Below are 12,509 nucleotides of genomic sequence, written 5' to 3' on the forward strand. Positions count from 1 at the left end.
ACCAATGCAACGCTAGCAAATTAAAAAGTACGAATATAAATACACACATTTACCAAAATGCTGGATGAAAAACAAAGTACGAAAAAAAAGCTTAAAATGCATTCGTAAGTTCAATTTTTAAAAAATAGGTCATTTCAATTAATCACGTGGTCTTCAGACACTCCCTCCTTAACCTCTGAGCAGTAAATGCGAATCTTGCTGCTCTCACTGTTACCGCCCTGTTAATATAACAGATAGATGATTTCATTTTGAGTCACTTTTATCCAGTATATTCTGTAGCCAAATGACTATCAAATTAGTTCCAGATTTGATAAAGTGCTTAGTAATTCAACATCTTTCAACCCTTTGCTTCTATAACTGATTCTATAACTGGTGCAGACATCCTCTGTCCCATATTTCAAGCTGCCAGCTCTGAAAAGACAGATAGAGGAGGTACATGCACTTAGCGGAATCAGACATTCTGTTGTGGGCTGTGGGGTCAGAACCAACTTATACAAACCCCTAGGATTAGTGCGATATTTAAGGAGTGGCTTTTTCCATTCCAGTCCCTCAGTGAGTTTCTTTGACTGAACGAGAATTCGAACTCAGCTCTCTTGAGTCCTAGTCCCAAACCCCTCCAATTATTACCAGACTTGAGTTCCAAAATCCCTCAAATGCCATTTTAAAGCTTTGATCGTCACACCTATAATTGAGTACCCAGATCCATCCCGGAGAGAGAGAAAGGTAATATGGATTCCGCCTCTCATGTTGGGGTGATTGAATCTGGCAAGGGCTCAAAAGAACAAATTAACATGGTGGGTGGCAAGAGCTGTATTCAAGGTTTATCCTTTTTTGGGGCTCCTAGTCATGTCTACCCACAGGCTGAGTCACACTCCTTCGCACAGATGTGATATTCGCATTTATTTATGTGATCTGCAGACAGCTTATTATTAAGTATTGGATCCCAAGACCAGCCACTCATGCCAGCTTCCTGCATGGCTTGGGAAACACACACACACACACACACACACACACACACACACACACAGACAGAGAACTTGGGTAGGGGAAAGAAGAGAAGCAAAGTTTTTTTTTTTCAAAGCAGCACTTTTAGCCAGTTAGATAGCTCAGCGAGTTAGATTTCTGGCTATGAGCAGAGCCAGCCTGGGTAGCCTTGGGCCAGCTGCACAGTCCCAGGGCTCCCCCTAGAGGAACGGAAGATGGCACATGATTTTTATTTATACTGAATGACTTTCACGACGGCTCCTTTCTTTCCGTTTTAGATTATACTTGCCGAGAACCTGCAGACAAAGCCTGGGGTCCAGAAAGCCGGGAAGCACGCCAGCTATCTTAACCAGGACAGCACTCTCGACCAACACGACTCAAGATGGGGTCTGAAGCCCATACCTCTGCTTTTTAACTGCCGCCTGCATTTTGCAACTTATTTATTTTAATAAAGGAACCTAGTGTGTCTATGCAAAAATGTTGGAACGGAGGCTGTCCGACTTTGGGCACATCATGAGAAGGCCGGGTTCTCTGGAAAAGACAATCGTGCTGGGAAAGGTGGAAGGCAGTAGGAAAAGAGGAAGACCAAATACAAGATGCACTCACTCCCTAAAGGAAGCCATAGGCTTGAGTTTACAAGAGATGAACTGGGCTGTAGAGGACAGGATGTTGCTCATTCATAGGGCTGCCATATGTCAGAGGTGGGACATAACAATAGGTCTGGTCACGATTTTTGGAACTTTTATTTCCTCCACTATCCACATTGCTGATCTTGTACAGGGTCAAAAATACTTTATGTTTGTGATTCCTTAGTGGTCTATCTCCACCCTTGACTTCAGATTTTGTACAAAAACTTCAGACCTTTCTTCTTTTTGTCAGACCATGAAAGTGTCAGAACAATATTTTCAACCTCGCATGCGGTCTATGGTTTGAGTGACTTGGAGGGACTTTTCTCGGTTATGGGTGTGTGTGTGATTGTCACTCTATCTAGCCAATCATTTCTTCCAGCTTCGGAATTCAAAGAGAGCTCCACCTTTCTGCTGCGCTTTCTTTCCTAATCTTTAGTATGTTGGTGGTAGTTTGCTGTTGATCTGTTTGGTTAGTTGCTAAATATGTGAACAGTAAAGAAAACAGCATACATGCATCTGTAATTTCAAGCATCTGCAAGTAAAGAATTGTGTTTTTTTACTCTTTCTGCTATAGATGTCTTAAGAGTTCAGTGGTACCTTGCTAGATGACGACCTCGCAAAACAATGAATCTGCATGACGATAAGGTTTTGCAATCACTATAGCGATTCGCAAAACAGTGATTCCAATGAGTGATTTTCTCTGGACGATGTTTGGGTCCCTGCTTCGCAAACCGTTTCTCACAAGACGACGATTTTGGCACGGATCGGCGCTTCGCAAAACGGGTGTTTTCAGGACTGATGCTTCGCAGGGCAGCCATTTTAACAGCTGATCAGCACCTCGCAAAATGGCTCCCCTATGGGTGATCTTCGCAAAATGACAACGATTTTTCCCCATTGGAATGCATTAAATGGGTTTCAATGCACTCCAATGGGGGAAGGGTTTTCGCAAGACGATGTTTTCACTAGACAGCGATTTGTATGGAACGGATTATCATCGTCATGCAGGGCACCACTGTAAGTTATTGAGACTTTAAGTTCCAGTTAATGAGAAAAAGGAAATTCTGGGGAATTTGCAGCTATTCTCCTCTGTGGGTCCCAGTGCTTCTAAGGCATAGGAAAAAATAAGTTTACCGAAATTTCAAAACTCTTCAACAGGAAGTAAGCGCAACTGCAATATGATCAGCTTTTTCAGGAGCCCCTGGAATCATCCTCCAGAGAAGGTAGCCGGCATATTCTCACCCTTTTGTGCGTGCCCACATGTGAGAGGCAGAAGACTATAGCCTGGTGGGCCTGAAACATCACTATCAGGAACGAGAGGTTACTTTTAAAAAATGTATAAGTGGAAGCTTTCAGCTCGGCACGTCTTCATTCATAATTCACCAGGGCTCGTTTTGAAAGAAGATCTGATACATTTTTTTAACAAGGTAAATGCATTTTAAAGCCATTCTCTAGTTCTCCATGAATACGTGATGATCTCAAGTGCACCGAACGAAGGGAAGAACATGTGCTTGGAGAGCAGGATGGAGGAGGGTGGGAAGAGGGGTAAATCTCCGAGTAGCAAGGCATGATATTTTCCTTGTGCATCAGAGTGGGACGGAGGATGCTTTATGGCTTGCTCCAGATGTGTTTCATTCGGCCCTCTTTGTAAATATTCATCAAGGCACTTCATGCTTTGCCTTCTGGTAAACGAGCTAATTAAGGGGCCAGTTAGGAGGAGATTATATATATTCTTTGACTTCAGTTTGTGGCATTAAAAAAGAAGAAGAAGCCTACGCAAACCAGCTTGTGACCTGGATGGTCCTGTATCTCAGTTCCACAGAAGTCCCCGTCCTGTTTAGCTTCTCAAAGCAGACAAGTGTGTTCACGGTAATTTGGTGGTACATCAGTGGGGGTGAGGTGGGCATTCCAGATGTCAGGGGGGTAACGACCACCGGCCATGGGAAGTATCTCTCCTTGAGGAAGACTGCCGGAGTAGACAAGGCTAGGTTGGGTGATTAAACCCTTTACCTATTAAGGAAGCAGCTCCTAGATCCTTCAGTACAAAATGCGTACAGAAACGAAACCTCACAGTAGATGTACGTTGTGAGTCCGGTCCCTGATTGCAAAGCATACCGTTCAAACAGCCGCTAAGAAACCCCAGCATCCACTTAGACATTTGCAATATATTTTCAGCTGTAATTTCAGCCCTGCCTTTTGCAAATGTGATGGGGTCAGCAGGGAAGAGAAGAGGGGGCCCCGGGGAAATTGTTTACTCTGGAAGAGAAGGGCTTCATTGATTCCCGGCTCAGAGGCAATTATGGAGAGGATCCTTCCCCCCACCACCGCATGGCCCCTGCACCTATCAAACAGAAACAGTGAGAGGTGCAACCATTAATCAGACAAGCTGCTGGAGATAGCAATGAATTCAGATCAGCATGGCGCCCTGAAGCAGCTGGCCCCTTCCCATCACCCCCCTTCCTCGTCTTTAAATATATAATTAGGCCTTCTTTGTCATTAGTCCCATAAAGCTTAGAAGGGTAGTTGTTGCAGCTGCTTCATTTTCCTTCTGAGAAAGCTCAACTGCGACAGCAAACTTCCTCAACATGAGCGGTAGCTTTAGAAGAGGTAGCCGTCTTGGTCTGTGCAAGCAAGGCAGGCAAAATCATGTTGATTTTGCTCAACCAGAGTACGGTGGTGCCTCGCTTGACGATGTTAATTTGTTCCAGCGAAATCGCTGTAGAGCGAATATGTCGTCAAGCAAAATAAAAAATCCCATTGAAATGCATTGAAAACCGTTCAATGCGTTCCAATGGGCTGAATACCTGCATCCTCCATACAGCAGCCATTTTCGGGTGCCTGTTAAGCGAAAAATGTCTCCTAAAAACAGCGGAGAGCCATTTTGAGCAGCCAGCGGCCATTTTGAAAACCTCTTGATCAGTTGTTTTGATCGTCATAATGCGAAGAATCGGTTCCTGAAGCAGGGAACTGATTGTCACAAAGCAAAAAAAAAAAACCCATTAAAACATTGTTTTGCATTCGCAATTGCAACATCGTCGTGAAGCGGATTCGTCGTTATACAGGGTAATCATTAAGCAGGGCATGACTGTATACTGCTCCACGGATACCCAATAGTCCTTACTGATTCAGCCGTCTGCCCAGTTCCCATACAAAGAGCAGAACTGAATGTTCCGAGATTTTCCTTGCTGCATCTCAGATCATAGATTCATAGAATAATGGAGTTGGAAGGGACCTGTAAGGCCATCAAGTCCAACCCATGTTCAATGCAGGAATCATCATCATCATCATCATCATCATCATCATCATCATCATCATCATCATCATTCTCAACCTCTGGTTTTAATTCAGTGGGCCCCCCTTACCTGTGGGATCAGTATCCACTCATTCACTTATCCACAGTGTGAAAATATTAAAAATATTAAAAGAAAAATCCAAGAAATATATATTTCTAAAGGTGACATTACCAGAAATGGCCACTAGGGGGAGTAAGAGATGATGCTATTAAAACAGCATTGGCTGTCATCTGTGTTTATCAGCATCTACAGGGGGTGGCTTAGAACAGACCCCCCTGTGGAGATAGGGCTCCTACTGTATTTTCAGAACACGGTTAGGTGAATCAGTGGATGGTATCAAGTGTGTGTCACTCATCGGTTAGAGTGAGAAAATCTGTCAGTCCCACTTTCTTCTCCATTCGTTGCAAACAGACAAAAAAACACACACAGCACGACCAACCTCTCACATTGTTCGTTCCGTTCCAAATCTGTAATCTGCCAATTTTGATCTACTCACTGAAAACGGATTGGAGCAAAAATCTTCCCCTTTTGCATTGGTCCAATGCAATAAACACAGCTAATTTCAACACGGAAGAGGACCCCGTTGGGTCTGCCAAGCTATAGAGCTGCTGGATAGTTCAGTGGTTTAGCAGCTAAAGGTGAAGCCCAAAATTGGGATTAGAGTTGACACGAACGTCCGATTTGGCAGTTCGTGGCAGTTTGTTTCTCGACCAAAAAGGTATCTGGAGCTTCCCAGCTCTGCCTCCTCCAGCAGGCGCCCACTTTGAGACAGTGCCTGAAGGAGGCGGAACAGAGCAGCCAGGGCCTTGCCCCTGAGTGGGCGATTGACAGAGGAGGCAGGGCTGAAAAGCACCAAATCCCTGTTCGGCTGAGAAACGAACTGGCACAAATTGTCAAACATTTAAGTTGGGAAGTCGATTCCTCACTGGGGCTCCTTGACAGACTCAGTGATCCATGGTGTCCCTTCCAGCTCTGCAATTCCGAGATGAGGATGATGATCCATGACTCCTGTTTGCCACCTGCATTTTTGAACTCATCTTTAAGTAACAGACTTTGCACAGACATCTGCCGAGATGTTTTGAGACTTGCCCATATATATTGTTTTCTGCACTCCAGATGCGTTTGCACAACTGGCTGAAGCCTGCTTTAAGTTGAAAGCTAGCTAGTTGTTGTTGTTTTTTTTTTAAATTTAATGACCCATCAAAGCTATCCCCTTATTTTGCATTATTGGACTGGTGGATCTAATTTGGTATAAACACTTTTCCTTTCTTTCAAACCATATTCTAAGGGGAAAAACATATGTCTATCTGCCTATGGGGGGGAATATATCCCAATATTTTAGAAATTATAACTAATGGATGCATATAGAAGCAGCAGCATATTTTGCTTTGCACATTTCGGGGACAGAAGAAAATAAGCTAGGTCTTTAAGTACCCGGGATACATTCATTATGAGAGAGCGGCAGGACACGAGCAGTCCTTCGTAACAAACTAGATTGGAAATCACGCTTTTTTTCTTTAGGGGACAACTGTATCATCAGGAGAAGGTGCAACTCATTTATCTTTCTCCCACTTCATGGTGTGATCTCATTTGAATAGAATTCCACCGCAGCTGCTTGAGGCAAAAGCCTGGGGTTTTTCCTTTGGTTGGAAAAGCAAATAATGCACTTGGGCTTGGAGGCGTGCTGATTAAAGAATGCTTCTTTCATGTGGCGCACAACGGAGATGCTGGATGTGGTCTTTCTAGCTTAAATCCTGGCGTTATCAGTCATTGCTTCGCCTGGACTATAGGAGACCTAAATACAGATAGTGTGTATTTTAATCATGTTCTTTTACACGCTCACTTGAATAGACTACTGCACTACAAGGTACATGGGGCAGCCTTTGAAGACTGTTTAAAATAACAGGTTTCAGAATGCGATTGTCCACCTGCTCACAAAGACTGGATAGTTGGACTGCATGTCACCGGGGATGCAATTCCATGTCGTGAGTTCTAAACCCACAGAGGGGGAGGAAATGCTGGCTATCCTGCTGGCGTTCCACCCAAGCCTCTAATAATACCTCTATCGCTGCATTGCAAAGTTGGAGTAGGGCTCCTTATGGTAGCACTACCAAGAAAGCTGTCCTTGCAAATTTGCAAAAGGTTACAATAAGCCCCGCTGTTTCCACCCATTTCCAGCTGGCCTTTGGGCACATTGGAAAGGTATTTATGTGTTGCTTTGAACAACCTTACCTCTCCTGCCTCCGTGACATCACGAAAGTCTGCCCAATGATATCTCAAGGATGTGACCCCTGGTGTCAAGTTTTGACCCAGAAAAACTCAGGAAACAGGAGACTGTTTTTTTTCTGAGAGTTCTAGCTCTGGATGGGATTTTCAGATTTGGGGATTTCTTGGGCTACAGCTCCCATAATTCTCCATTCTGGGAGTTGTGCCTGACAGACAGACATCTAGATGTGACTCACCTGGGGGGAAAGGCCTCAACAGGAAGGATTTGAGGCTGAGCTAGGCCTAGCTTCCTGTTTAAAAAGAAAGCTCCCAGCTAGCACTGGGGGCAGAACAGGAAGCTTGGGCAGAGCTAGGCCCACGTCAGCCTCAAACTTTCCAGTTGAGCCCTTTCTTCCAGGCAAGCCACATTTAGGTGTCTGTCAGGGAGAACCCCCCCCCCCAGAATGAAGAATGATGGGATTTGTAGTCCAAGGAACCCCAAAACTCTATCCCTAATTCTAGCTAACAATACACACACACACATACTCATTGCAAAGCTATTACATGACGCAGAGCCTTTTTCCAGAGTGGTGTTAATAAATTAAAAGCTTGTACTCAGCGACCATTTTTAGCATCTCAGCCCACAAAGCAGACGTCTGATAGGCCCTGGATGATGCAGTGGAGAGAATTATCCATCATTCATTGGCTGTGCATTTATAATGACTGCGGCCTGCCTCTAGTCCCTGAACAGGATGATAAATATTGCCGTTTTCAATAAATCAAGTGGATCTTCGCCAGGGGGAAAGAACAGGGCACAAGGGCTCGGGCGAGCATTTCAGCAGCCCTTGTGATGGAACTTGGCACCAGTCACAGGAAGTTCATCCTGCATCCCACTTAAGTATGATCCATGGCCGGCTGCAGCAGTGAAGTGTCTGGGCTAATATGACTTGTAGTCATTAGACTTGCTGGATAATCTCCCAAGGACTCTGAAACTGAACACCGGGTTGTCTAATAAACGAGACAAATAGCTGCCTTCTGTCAATCTGAAAGGGAAGGGCCTGGCTAGCCTGCTGCAGTTCCTACAGAGAGACACCCTACCTGGTCACAAAATCCATCAGGGTGTTTGCATGTATGGGTGTGTGTACATGTCTTCTAATGTACAGTGGTGCCTCACTTAACGATTGCCCCGCATTACGATGAATCTGCTTTATGACGATCTTTTTGCGATCACAAAACGATGGTCTAAATGGGGGAATTTTGCTTACTGATGATCGGTTCCCTGCTTCGGGAACGACGATCAAAAACAGCTGATTGTCGGGTTTTCAAAATGGCCGCCGGGTGCTTAAAATGGCTCCCCGCTGTGTTTTAGGACGGATTCCTTGCTATACAGGCAGCAAAAATGGCCGCGGTATGGAGGATCTTTGCTGGACGGTGAGTTTTTACCCCACTGGAACGCATTGAACGGGTTTCAATGCATTTCAATGGTTTTTTTTTAAATTTCGCTTTGCAATGTTTTCGCTTAATGGTGATTTTCCTGGAACGGATTATCGTCGTTAAGCGAGGCACCACTGTATTGTATTTAATACATCTCTTGCTTCCCTTTCTCCCATCACAGAATTCAAGGGGGCTTACCCTTCCAAGTCCCATCCCAAGCTAATCCTGCTGAGCTTGAGCAAGGCGCCTGTGTTGTGTGCTCTCAAACTCACCCCACCCGAAATGGCTTTGTAGCGCCTTCGTCAGAGGTAGCCCAACGTTGACAGCCTTACTTCTCGAGAGAGGCTCACAAAGAGACGCCTTTGAAACCTAGATGCTTCATACAAAGGAGGAATGCATCAAAAAGGAAGTCGGGAGAGGAACATCAAGGCATGTCACAAGAAGTGCTTGAATAGCATTAACGAAGCAGCCCAGAGAATCGCTAAGACCGTTCCACAATGAATAGGGCAGTCAAAGAAATATAATGCCGTTAATCCGGTTTTTATAAGACTGCCACCAACTTTGCTGATTATGAAGAATTATTTGAAAATCAACAGAGCGAGCTATTTATAGTAGGAATTATGCCCAAGACACTGAAAGAATTTTATTTTTCAGACCCACAATAGCAGTTTTGAGCAATTGAAGATGTCAAGTATCCTTTTGGGGGGGGGGAGTTTTAATATCTTTATACCTAGAGATGGTGGAAAGAGTTCTCCTTCAGTTCAGAACCTTTCACAAGGTCGTGGATGAGCTGTTGAGCACCTTATATTATTGCCGTCTTTGGAACAGATGATGATGGTTATGGTGATGACGATGATGAAGTTTCTGGGGGAGTCTAGGAAGGGCAATTATGGCCCACCTGATATTATTGGACTGTGTGATTCCTGAAAACTCAATCCAATACAGCTCATGATCGAGAGACAGAAGTGGACCTACATCCAGATATTTCTCGCACAGATCACAACCAATTCACTCTGAGCTATTTGGAAGGTGGGCTGAACCATATCTCTTCCTGGGCTTGGGTGGTTTGTGTGTTTCCAGGTCAATGTTTAAAAAGGAAACAGCAAGTCAAGAAAAGAAAGGGCCAGATGACCTGTTGATGGGATGGCCTTCCACGTGGTCACCAATCTGGGGAATGTGGTGGACCATAAATAGAAAGCCCAGAACTCTTGTGTTTCAGACAGTTGTGTACCTTTTCAAGTATGGGAGAGAGTAGCTTCCAAAGAAAGGAATAATGTGCTAGATCACTCTAAAGGGCAGCATCCAGCAGTGTTTGGGAGAGAATCCAGTGGAGGCCATGAGGGTAGGTGGGCCTCCCAGTCAGTAAGCTAGCTTCCAGAAATATACTCAGGGAAGATACCAAAATTACTTTATTCCCCAAATGCACTGCCTTTGATCATCCGGTGGTTCTAGTACAGTGGTTCCCCAACCCTAGATCCCCTGGTGTTCTAGGACTACAACTCCCAGAAGCCTTCAGCACTAGCATAGGAATTTTGGATTATTTCCTTCACTACAATTCCCCAGGAATTCCCTATCTGGAATTTTGGAAGTGTAGCCAAAAAGTTCCAAGTCCTCACATGAGCTTCAGAACACATACCTGAGGCCCCACCATATTCTTCTCTACAGCCATTTCAAAGGGAGGGAATGGGTTGTACTTATTGAGCTCTATGGGAACAACAAGGAGTTTTGGAGTTGGTAGTTTTTTGAAAACCACAGTGTGCAGAGAGACTACCAGTCCAACAACCCCTTGGAAATGAGAGCTGGACCACAAAGAAGGCTGACTGCCGAAGAATGGATGCTTTTGAATTGTGGTGCTGGAAGAGACTTTTGAGAGTCCCCTGGACTTCAAGGAGAACAAACCTGTCAGTTCTGAAGGAAATCAACCCTGAGTGCTCACTGGAAGGACAGATCCTGAAGCTGAGCCTCCATTAGTTTCGCCATCTCATGAGGAGAGAAGACCCCCCTGGAAAAGACCCTGATGTTGGGAAAATGTGAAGGCAGGAGGAGAAGGGGACAACAGAGGATGAGATGGTTGGACAGTGTCACCAAAGCAACCAACATGAATTTGACCCAACTCCGGGAGGCAGTGGAAGATGGGAGGGCCTGGCATGCTCTGGTCCATGGGGTCACGAAGAGTCGGACACAACTTAACGACTAAACAACAACAAGCCACAATCCTGGTTGAGAAGATTCCTGGTGATTCGTCCTAGGGGGGAAAAAACCAGAAATCCCACCCCTGGAGGCCACCACTTTGAAGTGCTACTCTTCCACTTCCAGACACTTCTTCATGTGTCCTCCTCACTGCTTAGTCAAAGTTCTGCTTCCTGGTAGCCGCTGTCTTTTGGTCCTCATTCTGCCTGCTGGAACAATGCTTTCATGTCTTCAAGCTCAGCCTGCTGCTCAGCTCTTCCAAACTTCCCTCATAGTTCCCTAGAGTTTCCCTAACACTCTTCTCAGGACAGGATCCAGATTCTCAACATCCTTCAGAAACTGCTGTTTCATTTCAGCGCTACGTCCCAGGAGCGCATCTCAGCCTGGTCTTACTTTGTTCTGCTCTGATAACAGCCCTAATCAACCTGTTTTAGATCTATCTAAGCTTCGGTAACTCTTGCCGCTAAATTACGAGCAGCATGGTTCTGTAAAATGACGCTTCAGGACTTTTCTCTGCGAGATGTGCACAAAGCTTCCAAAGGGACTTTTTGCCCTGTCATGTTAATCTCTCTGAGCCCAAGGATTACTGATCTAATAACCAGTGACACCTCTTCAATGCCATTGAAGCTTCCTGTGCTAATCTAGCTGTCACATGGGCACGCAAAGGTGTTTAGCCTGCCAGCCTTGGGAGTCTGCAATTGCCCTTAGCATGAAGGGACCATCTAAGGTGAAGTTCTATCCTGGATGTGGCTCTATCCTTCAGACTTTGCATCCTTTCTGGATGGCATCTCCTGATCTGGGGGGACTCCAGAAATTATCATTAACTCTTCCCAGCTCTGCTTCACATTGACTATGACTCAACTGAGGTTTGAGGCTACAACTCCCATCAGTCTCTGCCAACATTGTCAATGGTCAGGGATAATGGGACCTGTAATTAAAACAATTAGCTACCAACAGGTTGCCTAGTTCTGGATTCAGAGTTTCCTCCCCACACCATCAGGGCTAAGCTGAGGGTATCCGTAAAAGGAGAACCATAATCCAGCCCCAACGCTGGTTTTTGATTCAGGAAAGATTTTGATTAGCCTTTCCCTAATTCCAAGTCTGAGAGAGAGCAGTTCCGACTCCACTTTGTGTCCAAAAGAGAGAAAGAAAAGCGCCAGACAAATATGTCTTGGGAAGAACTTTCAGGGCTAGGACCTGCCAACAGTGGAGGTTGGTGGCTTTGATGTCAATGTGGGTAGCAAGCAGTGAATCTGCGTTAGGTTTTTAGTCCAGACTCTACAGTCTATCAGAGGCGCTGAATTATGTATTTCTAGCACAGTTGAAAAGATAACATGCCCAAGTTCTCCTGGATTTTATATATGCTTTGGAACTATCCATGGTGCTGATTCTTATTTTTCCCCCTTAATGTCTTGGGACAACCATGCTTTGGAGCTATCCATGGTGCTGGTTCTTGGGAGCCACCACAAAGAAGGCACTCTTTAAGGCAATCTAATGCTAGAAGATTGGAGTCCCTGGAGAAGGAACTCTGTGAAAGATCTTAACATACAGCAATAGTACCCAACCTTGGGTACCAAGGTGTTCTTGAACTACAGCTCCCAGAAATCGTAGCCAGCACAGCTAGTGGTGAAGGCTTCTGGGAGCTGTAGTCCAATGACATATAGGGAGCCAAGGTGGGGAATGATGGACACATAGGAAGAAACAGGGAACCTCCTGCAGCTGAGGTCCAAATCCTATTTCAGAAAAGCTCTCAACATCCATGTTCCAGATAGGAGAA

The sequence above is a fragment of the Pogona vitticeps genome, chromosome 13, assembly GCF_051106095.1.
Source record: "Pogona vitticeps strain Pit_001003342236 chromosome 13, PviZW2.1, whole genome shotgun sequence".
Lineage (NCBI taxonomy): Eukaryota > Metazoa > Chordata > Lepidosauria > Squamata > Agamidae > Pogona > Pogona vitticeps.